We start from the raw sequence: 23,258 nt of genomic DNA on the forward strand, positions 1-23,258 counted from the left end.
TTCTAGTTATTAAGAAAATTCAGTTTTGGTGAAACAGTTTCTTCCCTGTGATGCTGACTAAATTAACTGTATTTCTAAATAAGAAACCTTTCATGCATTACTCAAACCATACCCATAGAAAGCTTAGTTTATTTCCATGCTTTTCAGAACCTCTGTTTCCTTAATTCATTTACATTTCTAACAAATTCAACAGCCAACTTATTTGTTTCTAATCTTTTGCAAGGGTGCAAAAAATTTTAATGTAATCTATTTCTTTTTATTTTTTGAGAGAGTGTATGTAGTTAAAGGGGAAGGAAGAGAGAGAGAACCTTAACCAGGCTCCACGCCTAGCACGGAGCCCCATGTGGGGCTCGATCTCACAACCTTGAAATCATGACCTGAGCTGAAACCAAGAGTTGAATGCATAACTGACAGAGCTATCCAGGTACCCTAATGTAATCTATTTCAATATCATTAGGAATTAATTCAAGTTTAGATTAAATCAGTTATGAAAAATAAGTACTCTAGGTCTAATTTGGTATCTTCAGAAATAAGGACAGTCTTAAAAGTAGTATCTCAGTGTATCTAATGAATTCTAATAGTGAAGCTAATGAAAATCTAACATGTTTAGTTGGTTCTCCTATTTGTTGGCCTTTTAAAAATTAAATGGATATTTGTGTGTGAGTCTGCTCTGTGTAGACAGCTGCACGTGTTCTTTTTAACCTTGTGAGAAAAGAGCAGTGGAAGATGGGTGAAAGCAATCGGGAAATAAGATAGAATTAATAAATGTGGGTAGAGGTGATGCTCATTTCACAGACCAAACAGTGTGTTTACAGATAAAATACTTTCAGGTGATTTGCAAAACTAAAGATTTTCCTACTCTCATTTCTCATTGCTCTGTAGTAAAATATCCTACTAAAAATGCCTGCAGCACTTTTTAAATGTAATTTTCCTTTCCATTAGAAACAAAAGCACATGCATGATTTTTCATTTACTTGAATTTCTTCACATGATGTAAAAACAAGTAGACCTATTGCTTATTAGCTGTGTGAGCTTTAGCAAGGTATTTAATATACCCAGGACTCAGTTTGCTCATCTGTAAAATAGAGATAATCAGATAATTAAGAGATATTAATGGGAAAGTGTATATACAAATGCTTGCAAGCTTCTGAATATACAAATGTGAATTCATGTTACTATCACTGGCTTTTCACACAGCTAAAGGGCGTATTCTTGACTGACTTATAAAAAGAATCAATCCATATGTAAACACAGGTACTCACACATCTAAGCCAAGAACTGCAAAAAGAAATAAGTGCAGTATAAAACAAGGCTGCTGATAACAAATACCCTGTATTCATCAATCTCTGTTATAAAGTACCAAAGTCAAATGCCTTTGGATCTAGAAAGAGCACAACGGTATAAATGCCCAGATGTATAATGATAGTGTATGGAGGAAGTTCAAGGAAAGGGAGGAGAGAGTGTATTCCTTTTAAAGATGTTCAAATTCAATTTTAAATTGGTTGTGCTGGCAAACACAGTTCTGGCTCTGTCAGAGTGTAGCTCACATATGGTTAAAAACATAAAATGAAAACATATAAAATTATCAGAAAACAATTAAAGGCCCAATTCAGTAGATGACTAAAATTCAAGACCCAAGAATAAGCTGGAACATTCAGTAGTCAGATGGCAGAGAGGAGTAGCCAGTAACCCTGAAGACTGAATAATATCCAGATGGGATGGGAGGAACAGGGAACAACTTCTGAGAACTCATGCACAGAGCATGGAATGAATGAGTTCTCCTTAAGGGCCATCGTTGCTTATAAGGCTGAAAGATTATTGAGAATAAGCAAGAGATAAAGTTGGAAGATAGAACACAAAAGTAAAGAAGATTGAAATGAAACTTGAACAGTATGCGATAGGGTATAGGGTGACACTGCATATCTGGGGAGAGATATGCAAATGCATTTTTCTTGCTAAAACCTTTCAGTAAGAAAACTGTTAAAATAAAAATGTAACTGATTAAGAAGTACTGAGGGCTGGGCGCCTGGGTGGCTCAGTCGTTAAGCGTCTGCCTTCGGCTCAGGTCATGATCCCAGGGTCCTGGGATTGAGTCCCATATCGGGCTCCCTGCTCTGCGGGAAGCCTGCTTCTCCCTCTTCCACTCCCCCTGCTTGTGTTCCTGCTCTCGCTATGTCTCTCTCTGTCAAATAAATAAATAAAATCTTAAAAAAAAAAAGTACTGAGGGCTGAAAACCAAAAAGGGGACAAATATTTCAACATGGGAATTTATTTCAAATGAGTAACTTATGAGTAACTGATCAATCAATTTTCTGATTTTGATTAACTTATGAAAGGTGTTGAAATGACTAAAGAAATCAGGGTGGGGGTTAACTGTTTACCATACCCTTTGGGTTTATCCCAGTCTATCATGACCTGTACCTTTTCATCTTCGAGCTATTTTACAACTCTGTAAATTGTAGAAAACTGATAGTAATGTAAATAATTCTTGTTCAGAGAAATGCAAATGAATTTTATCTAGAGAGAAACTGATTCCCCTTAGAAGTCACTTTTACATCTATTAAAAAAAATAATTTCAGCATTCTTGACTGTCTAAATAGATATATGTGCTCTCTGCATTCTCCTTTGAATCAGTTTTTAATACTTTACTAGTTCCCTCATGTATTAGTTTCCTCGGGCAGCTACGACAAAGTACCAGAAGATTGGTGGCTTAAAATTTATCTTCTAACATTTTCTGGAGCCTGGACGTTTGCAATTAAGCTGTCAGCAGGGAGGCTCCTGGGCGCTCAGTCAGTTAAGCATCTGACTCTTGATTTCTGCTCAGGTCATGACCTCAGGGTTGTAAGATCTAGTTTGTCTAAGTCATAATTTTGCTTTTTTTTTTTTTTAGCTATATTTCAACAAGATAAACATTTTATAAAAGAAACATGCCCCCATTCCCATTATATATTTTCAACAGCTAAAATTCAAACTGTGGGCCTCCTGAAGACAGGTTCATTGTCTTTCATTATTTCATCCCCCCACATATAATATTTGGTACAATAGTATGCACTTTAGATAAAGGTTTGCTGGATTTAAATCAAAATATGGGTATTAAGAGTCCACTAACCATTTTCCTTTCTTTGTAAAAACAATGTAAGGAGGCTGGATTGGTCAGGGCCTAAGGTTACTGTTGGGTTCCAGCTGTGAAGTGACAGGGCCTGGATCTAATCAGAATGGAGGAGAAAGAGCAAAGCTGAGTAACATGTCAGAGAAAGAAAATCCCGAATTTGGTGATAAACACTAGAAAATGTGAAGAAAGAATCTAGCTTGACACCAAAGTCCAGGAAAACTGTATCACTTTAATGTTCTGGGAGGTTAATCTTCCAATAATGAAGGAAGTTTGCATTTTGAGGGAGACTAACAAAAAAAACCAACATTCTAAATCTAGAGGCTCTCAGAATCCAGCCGCTTCATTTCACAGCATGTTAACTGATTTTCAGAGAAGTTAGGTAGCCAGATTATACAATCCAGCTAGCGAGAGTATAAAGCATCTGTATTCTCTGTCCAGTGGTCTTCTTCCTAAACCATGCTTTCTCCCCAGGAACATATCTTTGAGTTTTATGCTATTAAGGGACTTCCTTCACATCAACCTCTCCCAACTACTCCCAAGTAATAAAGAGGACAGGAGAAGCAATTATTCCATACCCATATTGTCATGCTATGTTATGAACATGTTTCTGACTAGAATGACTATATTGGTGGTGGAATCTTTCACTGCCCACCTTCTGCATTAGGTAAGCATGGTTTCACCCATCAACTCTCTGCTGGCCTGGATCAGTAGAAAAAACTGTGTTGACTTTTAACATCTGAAACCACAGTGGTCAATCTCTCTGTCTCTCTCTTTTCAGATCTATTCTCTACCTCTGTCTTACTGTGTGCCCCGAGCACTAGACCCTTAGAGAATGTATTACCCAGGTTTTTTGTTTTCTGGTTTCCAGTGGATTTGGCTAAAGGAAGGCATGGCAAGAGATCAAAGATCAGGGGGAGAAAGGGGGTACTGGGGTAATTTTTTCCTTTCCCTATAACCACATTCCAACCCCCTCTCCCCCACCCACCCCCACATGCCAGGTCCATGATTTGTGGCACTGTCTGCATCCCTTCAGGACTATGGCCCCTAAGAGTTGGCACTTTATCCATTGCTCTCCTTATAAGGCTTTAGTGCATTACTCCCCAGGGCATAGTGACAGCTTCCCATTATTGACTATCTTCGGCTCCAGCTTCCTTATCCCTGCCCACACCTCAGTAATCAGTCCTTTCAGTAAAGTCTTCAGCTGAGCCCGGTGAATGGAACTGCTTCATGCTGACACACTGACTGGGGCAGTCACCATTCAGTACAATTCAACATTAGTCAGCACTGAATTTAAATATAATGATGAGCCACTTAAAACTAGCTATTTGTGGAATAAAAGGTTAAAAGGCTAAGTCAATGTTTTCTGACAGATTTAATCACAAAATCCCAAGGCCTCGTTCTTACTCCATTTATATCTATTCCTTCAGTGTTCACCACATTCTTTTTGCTTTCTAAAATCTTCTTTCATCTTTTCTATGACAACCTGATGAATCACACATGTCATTATTATAGAGAACCTCTGTAATAGGAGGTCTAAGAATAGCATATGTAGTAACACAGCATTATACAATACCCTGCCTCTTTCAGGACCATGCAATCACATATATCAGTTCATGTAAGTGGTCAGAGGACCACACAGACTTCCATTCCCAAGTAGTAACTTTTTAGTGAACCTCCTACCTATCTATAATATGTATCTCTGGAAATAGTATTAGGTAAAAGCATCTATAAAATACTTAGACATGGAAAATCATTGTTCATAGCTATACGCTCTGATATATGAGCCCATTGAGTCTCTGGTCAGTTAATTAGAAAATCAACAGACTTACTTCTATTACGTTCATTTCCTTCTTTTTCTTTTTCTTTTTTTAATGGAACAGTATTTGTTTCTCAGAATCCAGTATGGATTTAATGCTCAAGTAAAAAAATATACATACCCCATGGGGATTTTAACAAGAAGAAGTAATTTAAATAAGGAATCTAAAAACATTTTTGTTCAGAGTTTTTCCGCCCCACTTTGTAACTTCTCAAGGGTAGAGGATATTATCCTGCAACTGGAATAAGAAATGAATTCTCACCCTGACTCTCTCCTTAACTGTAACAATGTATAAAATACTTTTCTGGGCTAGTATTTTCTCTGAGACAGTTGCATTAGAAATTCATTAAGATCCCTTTCAGGGTTTGGATTCTATATTCTGCCTATAAATTGACATTTTTCTCTTTACTGTCCCAGGAGAAGAGCCTAAGGGTTTCTTACTTTCACAGGAGGGAACTGCCTGGGGACAAAGCAGGGAGGGGTTGGCTGACAGGAATGCTGCTTTAAATCCTCAGTGTGCCAAATAACTACACTCATTCTCTCAGTAACACCCTTCATTCAAATAGTTGTGGGTGGCCACATGCCACAGAAGGCATGATGAAAGGCCTTGCCGCATCTATAACTTCAGGTCTTCATTGTGAAGACCTTCCTCAGACTAGCTCTGTTCCGTCTTTTTATAATGATGAAGGAAGTCTCTCTGCCTGTTAATGGAACTCTGAGCAAATACCCACAGCTGTCCTCAGATGGTACCTGGATCTCCTTGTAATCTCCAAGGGGTTTATGCCCATCTTGGACCTCATAAAATGTATAATTACTTCACCATCCCCTACACTTTCGTCCCTTCCACATCTGGTAAATTTTCTCGTAAAACAGCTAGTTTTGTTGAGTTTCCAGACATCACTTTGACTAAACTTTAGTCATCTGTGATCGTTCATTTTTATAGCGCTTCTAGCTGTTCCCCGCCTTGACAGCCATTGGTTGTTGGTGTTTCAGCCCACAGCCCTTCAGTCTTGTAGAAATAGTCCTTGCTATCCAGGAATTCTAGTTTCTGCCTTCTCGTGCTCGCTGGGGTAGGAATCCAGGGATGACTATGTAGTTTTGTAAGAGGAAAAGGGAATGGCACACAACCCTATCTCCACTGGAATGCTTTAAGGTGAACAGTTACCATCACTTTTCCTAAAGGCATTCTACCTCACTAGTTTCTCCAAATCAGACACGAGCCCGAAATACAGTAGGAGTGTAGGAAGAATTGGTGAATCTTCACAGGGCAGTAGGTCATAGAAAACAGCAGTAATTTTAATATTAACTCAATTTTTGGTCACCTACCACGGAAAGGTTGGCTATAGACCTTGGCAATTGGCTCATAAAGATCTTTTTCCTTTCCTCCTTCCTCCCTTCCCCCACTCACTTACTCTCCGCTCCCTTTTTAATTCTTTCTCTTCTTCCCCCTTCTGCCTACTGAGCTCCTTTCCCAAGCCCTTTCCTTGGGAAATTTCCCTTGGCTTGCCTTCTCTTTTGTCTTACAAATTCAAGCTCCCCACTCTTTCTTGGATGCTAATGAAGTTCACAGGAAAAAGAGATAATGCTCCTATTAACATCTAAAACACTACCCTAGGTGAAAGGATCTTTTTCTTTCATCAGGAATGAGTAATGAGGGATCCAATAGGATGCTTTCTCATTCTCAAATCACACCCCCTCCAACAAACAGGTGGTGAGATTTTCACCCTCTAACAAAAATGTGGTGATACGTGATCCTGACACAGGGAGCCTCCTTTACTACTACTCTCTTACGACACACACAAGCATGGTGGAGACCAATGTTCCAGATTTTTCAAAAACAAATCTAAGGCCTGTTAAAAGAATAAAGCATTTCCTTGATGATAATGGAATTTTCATTAAACTCACAAAAATATAATTATTTGTAATCCAGAAGGATGAATTATTTAAAATTCTATGAAACCTCATAGCCAGCCATTCACCTTATGAAGATGATTTGTAAAAAGAAAAAAGCAGACCCTGTCTTATTGATCGAGAAACATAAAATCCTCTGGGGGAAATAGGATATGGAAGATCAAAGTTACATGTAAAAGTGACTTTTATGATCACTAAAATAAAAAGATTTTACTAAAATAAACTATAAAAGGTGTTTTGCACATCCGAAATTACTAATAAGCCATTAAAATTCATTTCTATCCTATTCATTTACTATCCTTTTGTTCACTAGATGATAGCCTTAGATTTTCTCTCACCAAAACCTTCAACCAGATTTTTTATTTTTTTATCTTGGTTGCAGAAAATATATTTGCTTAGAAGTATTTTCATTTTCCAGGATCTAAGAGTTTACCCAAATGTTAATGGCTGTTTGATACATGGTTTAGTGTTATTAATATCCTCTGTAGTCTCTCCACAGTCCTGAAAATGAGTAATTTGTTGGAGATGGAAAAATGGAGGTATCTTTATGTAATATACTCAGCTATGCTAAAAGCTATTTTTCAGCAGCTCTCCCCAACATTAGAGTTACAGAATCTCAGCTCAGCTGAGGATGACTTTAGACCAAAAGGTTTATTTGTAGTCTGTTTTTCCACAGAACACCCAAAATTCAATTTCTAATAATCTCAGGGTGCAGATCTAATACTCTGGTTGACCTTTATAGCTCCCAGACTTAATTGCAAGATCCTCTATTCTTACACTCTATTGTCTGTTTTATTCCCCATTTCTATTTCCAGTTTTTCTCTTTTTCTAATTGTTCCCCAACAGAAATGAGTCATGATTTTGGTAGAATCAAAATGCTCTCAGCCATGGAAAAGTAAATAGAAAGAAATCCTGGAATAAATGTTTCTGCTGAGTGGAGTTATATAACTGTCACTCCAGTCTCTGCAGGGACAAGGGGGTTAGGATTGCACAGAAGGTTGAGAAAGGAGCTTTAACATTCGTTTTCATAAAGGGGCCCAGGGGAGAGAAAACTGATGGAAAGAAATGGATATTATTATAGGGCATCTGCTCTCTGCCCAATCACTTGGACAAGTTTTAAGCCCTTTATAAAAAATGGCATAGGGCCAGGAAAGAGGTTGATATTTCTAAGAGACACCAAGTAGAAATATTGCTGTTTCTGGACTGAGGTGAAACAAGGCAATGCAGAATTGGAAAGAATGTAATTCCTCTTCCTCTGCACAGAACTCAACCCATCTCCAGCCCTACCAGGAGGGACAGCTTTGGACACAGCCTTGGACAGTATCCTTGATGTGCACATTGATGTTCTTATAGTATTCTCAGTGGGCACTTTGCCACCAACCATATGGTGCTACACTTCTAGAAGCTTCACAGAGAAGTCAGAACAGGAAGGAAAGGAGTTAATGGATGCCATCTGGTACTGCAGAAGACAGGTACGTGAATGTCCATAAGGGCACCCCCGAGGTCCCGCAGCAATACCAGAGGGAGCTGTGTGAAATTTCTGCATATGCAGTTGGTAAGACTAGACATTTGAGCTCTTAAGATGAATGTGATTTCCTTTTTGTCCATAAATAGTTTAGGATTGGTGATATTTAGGTAATAATTACCTACCAACAAAGAGGGTTCCAAGTTGAGGAGGAGTTACTCCATTTGGGATGTTTCGATGTGAGGATTAGTTGGAACCTTTAAAATCTTCTCATAAATGTATTTATCACTAGCTCCAATTTAAGTAGTTTACTGCAAAAAAATTACAAAATTCAGGATTTTAGCTTTTAAAAGGCAATCAGAAAAAAATGTCAGATTTTGAGTAACCACTGGAAAAGCTGGGAAGTAAAGCTAGAGCTTTACTAGAGAGACAATTACCTAATTGGAAAAACCTGCCAAAGGGAAATGACTTTTAGAAGGAAAGTGGAGCTCCAAAAGAAATGTGTTATATCAGAGGAACATTGCTTCAGATTGCCTAGTTTGAAAACTAAAAAGAAAACCTTCATGATGGATAACTTCATGATCAGGGACCTCCTTGCAAGGCATCACTCAACAGAGTTAAATAAAGAAAGAAATAATGAACCTAATACCTAATATTATCATTTGACATTTATTAAATGCTAGGAAAAAAATAAAAAGAATATGTTTCATGCTGTTAGGGCATTACTGTATTTGTAAACCTTTGCTGTTGGCAATAGGGTTTAAAATTAAAGAGCCCATTTTCTGGAACCACACTGCTTACACTTAAATTTTATCTCCATCAGTTTCTAATTGGATGTTCTTGATTTCTTAAGCTTGTAAACGAGAGATAGTAAAAGCATCAACCTCACAAATTTGGTATGATGTTTAAGCTAACTAGTACATGTAGAATGCATGGAATATGGCCATAAATAACAACTAAATCAAATTATTTCTTTAAAGAACTTAATAATTATGAATTTTTAAATTAAGGATATATACATTAGACTTTTAAAAAATGTTCCTCTATTGCCAGACCTAAAGCATCATCTTTACTGTAGTCTTTTCATATTAATTAATAAAAAAAGGACATATGCTCACTTTAATCAGACTTGCTTAATTCCAATACAACAAAAAAAGTGAGACATTCTTAAATATATCTGGCCCAATGAAGAAGGTTAATAGCCAGGATATTTGCAGTAACTCATAAGCATGTATTCTTGAGTGATATGTCCTAAAAAAGCACTTGCTCTTCTACCATTTCTTGGGAACAGTAGCTTATGGCAGTCAAAAACCTGAAACTTTCACATGGTCCTCATTATGAACAGGAAATGGGGAATTAAGCAGAATCAGAAAAGCAGATGTTGACTCTGAGTCAAGAGTCAGTATAAGACCTCACAGAAAGATAAAATGACTCACAGTTCTATGCCTCTTAGAACAATGTCCAATGTGACTAACATGCTACCAAATTAAATGCCTGCTCCAGTAAAAAAGATGGCCTTGGATTTTCTAATGGACATTTCAATAAGCAAGATTGAGGTGAGGCAGAGAGAGATCCCAGAAGGCTCGGACATTAGGGGTTATGATGAAGATTCTCGGCGGGGAGTGGGGAGGGAGGGAGACTGGAAAATAATTCTTTAAAGCTGCCTTCTTTACATTTACATGTCTTCTGACTCTCTTCTTTGCCCTGGAATATAAGATGGTGCCAAGCAAATGAGGATGAACTTCTGCTCTAAAAAAGCTATATAGTTTGCTAGTTGGCTAGTGATTAATAGATAGATGGATAGATAATAGGTTATATAGATAGGACATGTATCATTTAATATTCAGAGAGGTTAACAATTAAAACATTAAACTCAGTGAAGAATAGCTCTGCCTTACTGATTTTCCATGTCACTATCTCATAATTTAGGGGAAAATCTCACCTATGATCTGCTTTCAGTCTTTATTGAGTGATCATGACGTGCTGAGCACTATGCTAAGAGACATGTACGCATTGTCAAGAGATTTGTGTGCATTCTACAAATTCAAAGTTAAGTGCTATTATTATCCCCATTGTATAGATGGGAAGACGGAATCTCAGAAAGAAAAAGTGAATCTCCCTAAATCACACAATTCACACATGTGGATTTGTGATTTCAAACTCAGGTCACCCTGATTCCATCCTGAGTGCTTAGGCTTTACCATGAAGCCACCCTCAAGTCAAGCCCTGAATTTTTGCAGTGGATGCCACCTGGGCAGCTTTCATAAATCCTTGTGCCCAGGCTGCACCTGGCACCAATTCAGGAGGAATATCTGGGGTGGAACCCAGGCATCTGTTAAGTAGTTAAAGTTCCCCACATGAGTCCAATGCGCAGCCAAGGTTGAGAACAACACACATGTATTCCACTTAAAATTTCATAGTTTTGAATATTTTCTTTACATAAATTTTCTTTACATAGTAGCCTCGCATTTTCATAAATGAAAAAATATTTTTCTTGAAAACTTATGTCCAATTTATGTCTAACTATTCTCAAGACTCTGGAATGCTCCTGGAGAAACCTAATCCAAATGCTTATTTCCTACTGTCATTTTTTTCTTGATTCATTACTTTTTATCTTATGGATCAGAGTATTTCAATATATAGTAAATCTACAATTAACAATAGCATGATGGTTAAGGGTTGAGAATTTGGAGCTGGCATGTTTAGGTTTGAATCCTAGCTCTATCACTAACCTTGTGCCTCTTTGTGCCTCAGTTTTATCATGTATAAAATGGGGCTGGTAATAACAGATGACTTACAGACCTGTGTCAGAATTAAGTTGCATGGAAAGAAGTCCTAGAATAATTCCTGTCACATACTAAAAAAATCAATAAATTTTAGTTATTATTGTTATTTTGTGCATAACAAGAGAATGTGTTTTCCTTTGTCATGTGCATATTCATGTGATAAGGACCTAATCACATCTCACACTTGACAACTCTCCCCAAATCTAAAAAGTCATCTTTTCTCATCAGAACTAGGCACGCAAGGACCCTCTTTGCAGTGCTGGAAAACTGACTGCAAGCTTCTTTTACTTTCGCCACTGAACATGCTCCCCAAATACTTGTCTCAATTCTTCTGATCTGCAACTATTACTGTGCACCTATTTTGTTGTCTTAGAGCAACAGACAAGCAATTCTGCTCCACTCCCAAGTAGACACTGTCCTAATTAAGACAAGTTCTAGGTCTGGTGTAGCACCTGGAGCTTGAGTCTATTTTCACCTGTGTCATTTTATCTCTGCGTCCCACAGGATCAGAATTAAGAGGCACTTCACAGTAGATACAGTGGTGAAGTTTCAGGCCTTCCAATATACACTCAACAGAACTTTGACTCTCAACTGACACAGTAACATTTGTATCATAACCTTACAAGGTTTCTTAATTTAGTCATGAATACTGTAACATATATTTTGCAGGTAGACTCTCCTTTTTTCTTCTGGTTTTCTTTTCCCTATAGATCTCAGCCTAAAGGCTATAGATTTTTTTAAGTGAATGACAAACTATTTTTTATACATCTTTTCTTATCTCTATGCTGCAGTATATTTTGTTCAAGCCATTTGTTTTCTTTTCTCTATTTCTGTCAACATATGCTATTCCATTTCAATTCTGAGAGGTATATCTTTTAAAGATGGCTAAGAATATTTTTAAAGAGAATGCGAACTGGGGGCACCTGGGTGGCTCAGTCGGTTAAGCGTCTGCCTTCGGCTCAGGTCATGATCCCAGAGTCCTGGGATCGAGCCCCATATCGGGCTCCTTGCTCAGCGGGGAGCCTGCTTCTCCCTCTCCCTCTGCCTGCCACTCCCCCCTGCTTGTGCTGTCAATAAATAAAATAAAATAAAAAAAAGAATGCGAATTGATTCTCACATACAGAAATGATTCATTAGTTTATTTTGAAATTTGAGAACCATAATCAAAATCCACACGGAGAAAAAGATAGGGATATTCACAGAGGGCCTAGTCAAGTTCTAAAGGCTTGAAAAGAAGTGAGAAGATGAACCAGAAAAGTCCAGAGTCTACACCGAAACAAACAGACTGTGGAGCATAATATCAATAAAGGCCATGAAATAGCCAAATGTGCTACATTCTCTCAAAGTTCAGATGCATATAGTAGCTGAGGGATATCTGATACCACAGCCTCTGTCCCGAAGGCCAAAGCCAAGACCAAAGTAGTCTGCTCAGAGCCATGGCAGAAGCCTGTCTGGGCTCAGCCAGAAGTTTACCAAAGCAAGATGAGAAAAAATTTCCCTATTACTAGGAAATCAATCACTTGGCATTGGGGATATTTGTCATACATCACAAAAACAGTACCAAGGAGTACACGGTGCACATTTGGAAAAACACATCAAGCATTAAATGGTGCCTTGGTGCATTAACATGTCCTGGTAACCTTAAACACGTCGCATAATTTCCCAAATTGTCTACATTATATACAGTGAGTAGCTTGACTTGCTCACATATTTAGACAAGAGACTATCATTCCAGACATATATGATACAATAATGTCATCTCCATTGGCATATGTGCAGTCGCAGTCCTTGCAATTTTATACTTTAGTGCCCATTCTTTAAAAGTACACATTTATATGCTATTATAAGAGAAAAGACTTAAAATCTTATTATTCTAGTACTCACGGCCAAAATTCCTATTGGAATATATATCAGATATTGACCACATTATACTAAATCATAACCTCTCTATGGTTTGTACTAGTTATAATAGGACCCAATACTTTTATATTTCAAAACAAGGGTGGATATAATGGAGTTTTTATACCAGGAGGGAGCTGAGCTATTACTACTAAGCCTATTATTCTACAATGCAAGAAATTCAGGCCCATGTCAGAGCTAGAAAAAAATCCCTCTAACTCAGTGTTCTTCAAACGCTTTGAATGGTGTGACCTGTTTAAAGGAACCACACAGAACCTCAGTGTCTTCAATTCCAAATGGAATAGTATCAAATTGCTTTCCCTCAGAGAACTGTTATGAGGTTAAAATAATATGACATAAGGAAAGATCATATAAAATAAATGGAGATTTATAACAGTAACATTATTATTTCTGGCTCTAGTACTAAAAGAGCTATCTGATATTTCCATAAATATTTTTTCTCCAGCTTCATTAAAGAATCTTTAAAGCCATAATTACCTTAAATATTATAACCATTATAATGTTTTATGAAATTATTTTTATGAAAATTTTGCCTACTTTATAGATGTCAATTTTCCAGGCACATTTTTGCAGGTGCGCTCGGAAATCAGATACAGACATGCTTTTCAGTCCTTTAGCCCTTAGCATAAACTATGATGGCTAACAATTTCCTACTAAGAGAACATGTTTCCATCTAGAAACTTGATCTTAACAACTGGGACCTTATAATCCTCCAAGGTCTTCTGAAGGTATTAGCATACCCACACCTTGCTGAGGAAGGGACTTGATGATAAAGAGTGGGGACTAGTACCAAATCCCTCAAGTTTCTAATTCAGCTGCTTCCAACAGCTCCTCAGAACCACTTAGATTTGCTGCTTCTTTCCCCTTCAGTTTTTACCTTTATAATTACATTATTTAAGGTTATCAATTAACTCAGCCAAAATTCTTCCTTCATTGCCGCATAAGTGGATAAGGAGTCTTTAATTATTAACAGAGGCTAATAAAACGATGTCAATTTTTTTTGTCGGTGTTTTAAAATATTGAGAAGTCTCTCTCCAGAGATGCCTGATCCATATTTTCTTACTTCTTGGAACTGTGTTTCTCTCTCTGTGCCAAACAGTCAACCAGAAGTGAGGAATGGTGAATGCTGCCACTAGCTTTTTACCCAGCTGTGTGAGCAGCATGATACAAGTTCCCTTCTGTGTCATTGGCTTTACCTTATGCAAATCCCAGTTTCTGTCCTCAGTGTCCTCCCATGAATACCTTAGGGAGAATTCACTCAAAACAATGCTAAAGACATTCCAAATCCAACGTGTTATCTGAATTCTCCTTGATAATCGTACTGGATAAATTTGAGAACGTGCCAAACAAAAATGGTTTCTCTTCATAAAATTCACTGATTAGTCAAATTTAGGGGAAAAAAAACAGGCAGAGACCGCAGACTTTCATTAATTGATTTTGAGGTTATTCATTCATTCATTTATTCATTCATTCAATTTGGACAGCAGCTATAACAAAGTGATTTTTCACTTCTCACTCCACAGCACTTTATTATTATGGTTCTGGGCATAGCTATCTGTTCATGTTTCCTCATTTTCCCTTCATCCTCCATTCCCAAATATTATTCCTCTTCCTTCACAGGCACCCACACTGACATATTTAATGTATGTCCCTCTAAGCTATCTTCTGTAAATTAATTTATCTGTATACATACCTGTAATACTTATGATTTATATGTTTATAATGTACACAAAATGTTTGTTTTGGTTTTTTTCAACATAATATTTGGAACTCTATTTATATTATAATATGCAGATCTGTATCATGCCTTCTGACCACTGAACAGTATTGCAATTATTTTGTGGTCATTCATATTTTATCACCTACTACTTGATATACTTCATGATTAGAGACAGTGACTATAATACAACAGGTATACTGAATACACTGAATACACTTGTCCTCCCAGTGGAGACTGGGAATTGGGCAGCGGTTAATGAAAGCTAAGAGTAGAGAAACTATTCTTTTTAACGGGAGGAAGAAAGAGGAAGGCAAGCATCACTCACCAGGGCTACGCTGGCTGAAATGGAGACAGAGGACAAGAACATTTCCCCAGATTAACTACTACAGTTAATCCACTGCTCTGTAATTTGTGTGAGCCCTGCCTGGCCTTGTCCATTAAGCCCATCCTATCTAGTTAGGCCGAGAAGATACATTTAAGCTGCTTCTTCAACCATCTTCATTTTCCTTTTTCCAATCTGTTTGGAATTCCATTCCCCATATTTCACCTACAACTTCGTGCATGCACTTTGAATCCCACACCTGATAAAGCTCTGGCAGGGCTCACATAATCCCCCTTCATCTGGGATCTGCATTCACCCTTCAGACCATTGCATTAAGCTGCTCCAGGAAACAAACAGATGTCTCAAATTCAAGCTTAAAGGCCATCACCAGTAATCAATATTTCAACAGAGTTTGCTTTATTAAAAGGAATAGAAAAATATGGATCAAATAAACAAAACTGATAGTAATTAGCTGTCAAGTTTTGGGAGATATGAATGGTGAGATGCCATTCCTCTAGCAAAGAAAATCAATGGGTAGTACATTACCTTTCAAATATCTGATTAGCCTACCCTAATTGGATTATCACAAATCCACGAGAGATTTATTACAATACCCTATATTTCATCTTTACTGCCCACATTAGACAATTTGATTAATTGGCTTATATATTCAGTCATCCTTAAAATTTTTCTAAAAATGGGCTCATTTCATTGTGGTATTTCACTAAGGATTTTTCTTCCCTGGATTTTTTCAGTGATGAGGCTATACCTGAAAATTGAAATAGAATGCCCTAATACAAAGAACGTTACATAAAAAGAAATGTTACTAGTTTTAAATGAGTTGGGGATGCAACACTTCTCTCATGTGATCTATAGGAAATATTCTAGTTACTGCGTCTTATATGCAGACCCTGTTTTGAATATGAAGAGTACAGTGATAAATAGTACATGATCAGATTTTCAATTCATTGTTTCTATTTACTTTTCCTAGAAATTTCAAACCAGATTATAATATTTATAGACTATGATTATAATGCAGTTTTTATTATCAGATAGATGCTATGCAATTTACTATTAAATATCAAATCACAATTATTGCAATAAGACACAATTAAGCAAAAAGACACATATATGTTTTAAAGTACACACATGCAATATGCAGAAGAAAGGAAGAGAATAAAGAAAATATGAAATCAAAAGAGGAATTAGGAAAAATGTGTAAGTGGCTATTGCTATTCACCATTTATCATGGACTAAAATGTCAACTGTTTTGTGACAGAGGCATATAAAATAAAAATTTAGATCATATTATAGTCTTCTTATCTTGGGAGTTTCTTTCTATTCATTTTAAGATTAAGAAACTAAGTCCAAACCTTCACTATTTCCCTGCCTGCTTCAGTCTATGCTCCATTCTGCCTAGTATTTATCTTTTACTTTCCCCTGTGATTATAAACCAGGAAAGTTCCTCATTCCTTAGAGGATAAGGCTAATCTTGAGCAAACTTGTTTAAACTGGGACACACACTTGTCTGTTTGGCTCCCTCTCACTTTCCATCACGTGCCCCCCTTTACAAATACACAGATTATTTAGATTCTGTAAGCAACCCTTTTTTTCCCTCTGAAATTTTACTCACCTTATTACCTTTATCTAAAACGTCCTTTCCCCATTGTCTGCCCCACAAAATCTTGTCCATCAAAGTTTACTCCAAATGCTACCCCCTCTGTATGACATTCTTGGAAACTTCCCCACTTCCCCCTCCTACTGACAGAATTAGTCACCTTCCCCTTGCATGTACTTGTAGGAGATAGGCAGTTTAGTAGTGCCACCATGATAAGCATTAGATAAGTATTTGAGTCAGCAACTATACGGTCCCCTGTAGCCATAGTCTATCTACCCTCTTCCTAGACTATATAATAAATACTGAGCTTTGAGTGTCTGTGCTGAAAGAAAAGACTGAGACAATCATTTATCTTTAGTCCTAATAAGAAATAGGATACAAGTTTCCAAGTGGAGGAATTATGTGCCTTATCAAATTGTTGAGAAAATCTATTCGTCACTTTTACCACCAAAGACACACAAAATACCTTGGGACTACAGCTAACTGCAACAATTTTTAAATACCCCTGAATTTTGCTCAAAATGTTAACCATAGTGCAATGGAGATCCAGACAGTTCATATTTCAAAAATGTCCTAACTCTCAATATGGGAGATTTTATTTTGAGAATTCTAGATACTCCACAACCTTTTATCACAACCCATGTGCCAAGATCCATGTCAACTTATAAACAGATTAGCATATTCAGTTTTGTTTATATTTGCTTCCTCGAGAACATTAGACATCTGGGTTGAACATCCAGGTTATAGTTACAGCAAATATACAAAATCCATACTGAGTAAGCCTAAAATACTTCTTAATGCCATAATTTCCCTATACCTCTGTGAGAACTGGTGACAGAGTGTTAGCTCCCTTAAAAACGAGGGGATCTCAAGTGCAACAGTGGGTGAGCCAGCTGGGACCTGGGAACTAGCATTCCAGGGAGAGTGCTGTTTACATGGATGCTGTCCTCCTCTTCCTCCTTCTCTATCTAGTTCTCTCTTCCCTCTCCTTCTAAATAACCATATTCTATTTATCACTTTTGCTAAAAGATTCCAACAGAGCAACTCATCTGGAAACAGTTGTATGTTGGCTATTACCATGCTTTCCAAAAACTTCAATGGTCCTGTGTGTGTGTGTGTATACATTACATTACATAAAATGCCTTTGATATTTGGGAAATTGTAGCTATGAGGAAAAAGAAAGCCACCAGGACAATGGCAGCTCTTGGTATCAGTTATCAAGAGGCTACAGGGACATCAACCCTCTCACAGGAGCTATGAAAGTATTAAGACTTAGGTTTTAACAAAGAGTTTGGGGAGAACCTGGTACACTTTGCTTTCCTTTGCATGATAGGTAACCTAGGAGAGGGCAGAGCTGTGATCTGAATGAAGATATTTGTACTTAAAAATGCCAGTGCCAGAGTAAACTTAACAGGACATGAATATCCCTAGGTCCTAACCCAACTCCATCTACCATGACAGTAACCTTACCCAAATGTGACAGCATTAGCTACTACTGCTTAACAAAGCACATGTTTGTCGACTTGAAACAACCATCTATTTGGCCACGATTCCCTAGTTCAGCAATTTAGGTCGAGGTAGGCTGGGCAATTCTTCTTAGCTTGGCTGGGCTTCCTCTCTCATGCATCAGCTATCATCCGGAGGTATGGCTCTGATATCGTCTAGGCTCTTCCACATGTCTTTGCCCTCTGCTGGGAAAACTGACTGCCATTACTCGGATTGAGGCAGTCTCTCATCCACAGCAGGCTTGCCCACTCCTGTCCATAGGGCACAGGCAGGGTCCCAGGGACTAAGTGGAATCATACTAGACTTCTTAAAGCTTAGTCTCAGACTGGCACAAGTTTTTACTCAATGCATACTGTTTGAATATAAGCCGTACTGCTACCCAAATTCAAGAGGAAGGGAAACAGAATCCATCTCTAGCTAAGAGATGCTGCAAAATCATATTGCAAAGGGGCATGAACTCAGAAAGGAGGGAAGGATTGTAGTCACTGTTACATTACTGTTACTATACATTAGTACCACTGTGTGGCAGAGATGTTTCTTATTCCTGGGGAATCACTGATTTCATCTGTGTATGATTTAGCCCATCCATATATATATATATATATATGGATGCCCATCCTTAATGAGCTAATGCTGATGTGATGCATCCCTTTTTGCATCATTGTGCCACATACCTGTGGAATGCTGTGAACTCTAGCTTTAGCTACCAGCTTCTGTTGACATAGAAGGTTTAAGGAAAAAAAAAATTCCACTTGTTACTATCTACTTGCTTGATCCTACTCATCAGTGGCCCAAGAATTTATATAGATGTTTACAGGGTTTTCAAACACAAATTCTTGAATTCAGATGCTAATGTAGCTTCAGTAGTTGCAGAAAAGAGATGGCCTATGATGCTGTATATGCTGACCTGCTAGAAGCCTAAGCAGAGATACTAATCAGCATCAAACACACTTCAGAAAATAATCAGTGGCCACACACATTTACCTTCCTATCAGACTCCAGCAGTGATACCATTAAGATTCCCAGAATGTTGAGACAGAAGTATGCCACATGATATGGAACAGGCCCTATACAAAAACCCTTGGGACACGTAGGCTTAGATAGGGGTGCATGGCACTGGGAATCCATTCAAGAATGTAATGATAAATGTTATGGAGAGTGCTTCTTAAGGATACTGATGTTCAAATGAGAAAACTGACCCAAACATGGGCAACCTACCAGTTTGGGAAATAATGAGATTAAAAATAGGATTATCCGTTGTGCAAAGCATGACCTGAGATATGAGGAAGATTCTTAAGCCTCTTCCTACAACATATCTGGGACTGTCAAGTTCTGTAGGTCCTCTTTTCCTGAATGTAAAGTCATTTTTGAGCTACATGGGGAATGACTTAAACTGGCCAAGAACAAATGAAAACACAGGCCACCTTTCTGAGGTAAGGAACAGAGATTCTATTATGAAATGGTTATCCTCCAATTTCTTAGTGAATTTTAACTCAAGGTACTTTAAAATATACTGATGCCTGTGACCCACCCCTAGAGATTCTGACTTAATTCATCTGAAGTGAGACATAGACATGTAGATTTATATATATGCATATATACATACATATATAATTTATTTGAGAGACAGAGAAAGGGGGAAGGAGAGAGAGAGAGAGCATGAGGACAAGCAGGGGGAGCCAGAGGGAGAAGGAGACTCCCCACTGAGCAAGGAGCCCATTGCAGGACTCAATCCCAGGACTCTGGAATCATGACCTGAGCCAAAAGCAGACGCTTAAACAACTGAGCCACCCAGGTGCCCCTGACATGTAGATTTTAAAAACTGCTTAGATGATTCTAACATGGATTGACTCCTCACTTGAATAGGGAAGAGGAATTATAGAAATTGCTGGAAGTTGTAAAGGGAGTGACTTCCTTCATACAAAAGTTTCAGAGATGCTTGCTTCAAGTTGTAAACCATTAGGACATCCAGGGAGCAACAGACTATAAAACACTACTTACTGGCTTGCAAATCTGTCAAAATTGACTTTCCTGAAAGCATTATTCATACTTGTAGAAAAGATGCCCTATTGGGGCTATACTCTCTTGTCATAAAGCAGACACAGGAAAAAAAAAAAAGCTTTAAGATCTCAGGTTTATATTCTTGCAGCTAATAATGGGGCAGGACTGTCATAAAGGATGGAGTATTTAATATTTAGACTATAATTCAAGAGTGCTTTATTTGTGGGTTTTAATTTATACCGAGAAATTTAATAAACAGAAGGGTTTCATATTGATTTTTATGTTGCTGGCATTGTATTTATGGTATTTATGTCATCATGGGTCACCTACACAGTCTCTACTAAGCTATTTTGGAATGTATAACTAAGCATAATTTAATGTCAAAAATTGAATAGGGATAGGATTTGGGGCTCAGATTCTATGTGGCAATGGGTTAAGAGGACACAGCAATGGGGATACAGGAGGACACAGGTCTTACTACATTTCCATTGTGATCCCTAAGAGGAAATTTTTACCAATTCCACATTCTGGGGACAAATGTCTACATCTATCTTTATCCTATTACTCACCCCTCCCCCAAGAGAGTGAGTAATGACTGGCGCCTGCTACCAGTGAATTCCGCAGGGGTGATGCCGAGGACACTCAGCCTTTCTCCTGCTTATGACCTTCTGGGCCAAGTGCAGTTGAACTTGTTCTCACAGTCCCCAGACACTGGGCAGACAAAATGCACCTCTCCCAGTAGGCCCACCCAGGTCTCAACCCTATCTCGCCTTCTGTGTCTGACACTCCATAAAGAACAGGGTCAGCCCCGCTCTATAGGCTTGTTGTCTTAAAAGAGAGCCTTAGGTCACTCACCACACTCTACAGTCCAACTTTACCGGCAACAAAGCTGATGCAATAATTTGCCTCATTTCACTCTTTGGGTCAATTTTTTTTTAAAGATTTTATTTATTTATCTGAGAGAGAGAATGAGATAGAGAGAGAGAGCATGAGAGGGGGGAGGGTCAGAGGGAGAAGCAGACTCCCCGCTGAGCAGGGAGCCCGATGCGGGACTCGATCCCGGGACTCCAAGATCATGACCTGAGCCGAAGGCAGTCGCTTAACCAACTGAGCCACCCAGGCGCCCTTTGGGTCAATTTTTTGATTTGTCACAATCAAGAAAGAAAGATGAGAAAGCGAATAGTCCATATTATGACCCCCAAAACGTTGCTAAAAGTAATTAAATTAAACTAGCAAACAATATGATTCCAGTGTTCTCATCACTAAAATATTTTCAAGCGCTTATACCACTAAGATTTGCTTTGAAAGATCCATATGTATATATGTGTATGTGTGTGTGTGCGTGTGTGTGTGTGTGTGTGTGTACAGGGAGAGAGAAAGAGATCGAGAGAGGGAGAGCACTCTCAAAGCAGGTCACAAATATATATAAATATATATGTATAGTATATATATAATATACACACATATATCATATACACCATATATGTAAACTATATGTTTATAATACATATAAGTGTGCATATATATGTGTGTATGTATATTAAGACAATTTATCAATTAAGCTTATTAATTATTTAAATATAAGATTCTTACTTTGAAAATATTTTTCCATAAACACTAGGAATCCCGAGTGAATTTATAAGATTTTTCAAGAACATAAGAATTTTAGTGAATAAAGCAAAGGGAAAACAAACAAATAAACAAACAACTCCATAATTTACTCACCATAAAATCTGAAGTATATCACTTGAAATCTGTTTCCTTTGCCTGATCTGTAAAAAGAAATAATATTAACAAATGCCCTTCCAAAAACAATTATTTCAAGGCTTAAATAAATTGAAAAGAATTAAATCCTTATGTGAAATTCAAAAGACCATGCAATTGTTATTGTATTTACTTTCATTAAAAATAAGTAAGGGCTTAGAATAAAAACCAGACTCTTCTCCCCAGCTGTTCATGATTTTATCAACCACTGAGAAATTAGAATGCAATTTAATAAACTTAACTAGAAAATTACATGCTATTAACAAAAGTTATACTCTCATCAAAGTTGTAGTAACATCTGCAAACATTTTTAACCCATTCCTGAATTAAATTACCTAATAACATGTTCACATTAGCACATGGAGTCACTGTGGAGTTGACCAAGTCAGAACAGAGGCCCTAGAACTGGAGAGCTTGGGCTCAACTCCCTTATTAGTTCTGCAGCTTGACTGATCTGCTTAACACTCTGAGACTCAGTTTTACTCATCTATAAAATAATATCTACCTCATAGGGTTGTTTGAAGGATTAAATTTGATAAGTATATACTAACAATTTAATGCAGTACCTAGCACATAGTACTCAGATCTTATTAATAAAGAAGTGTTTATTTTTTTATTAATGCTGTTTTTCATTTATTTTAAAATGTTATAAATATGCTTAAAATGTTAGTGTCTTTATAATTTTGCTGCAGTCTTTCTTGAATATTTCTGCCAAATCTCAGCTCAACTCATAATCAGGCAATAAAAAATATATAATAGCTCAGAAAATATGACTGAAATGTAAAAAGAAATAAAGAACAACCATTCAGCTAACCAAGTATTATCTTGCTTTTTATATCACCAAGTAGCATAACTGAGATTTTGCACTAAATTGTCTTTTTTAAACTTACATGACTAAATGGAATAGCTCTTTTGGCAGCTTGTAGGTAAATCCTTAGATACAGCTGTGAATGGCCAAATCACAAGTCCATATATCAGTCTACTTGTGTCTTTATTTTAATCATATATAATAGATTTATGATCCCTTTGACGCAAATAAGCATTTCTGAAAGTCCTAGGAGAAGATCCAAGCATCTGTCTTCTCTAAAAGTAATCACATTAGGGGCGCCTGGGTGGCTCAGTTGGTTAAGTGTCTGTCTGCCTTCGACTCAAGTCATGATCCCAGGGTCCTGGGATGGAGCCCCGCACTGGGCTCCCTGCTCCGCGGGAAGCCTGCTTCTCCCTCTCCCTCTCCCACTCCCCCTACTTGGGTTCCCTCTCTCGCTGTCTGCCTCTGTCAAATAAATAAATAAAATCTTTAAAAAATTAAAAAAAAAA

The sequence above is a fragment of the Leptonychotes weddellii genome, chromosome 1 (genome assembly GCF_054177405.1).
Source record: "Leptonychotes weddellii isolate Sample4059 chromosome 1, ASM5417740v2, whole genome shotgun sequence".
Classification (NCBI taxonomy): Eukaryota; Metazoa; Chordata; class Mammalia; order Carnivora; family Phocidae; genus Leptonychotes; species Leptonychotes weddellii.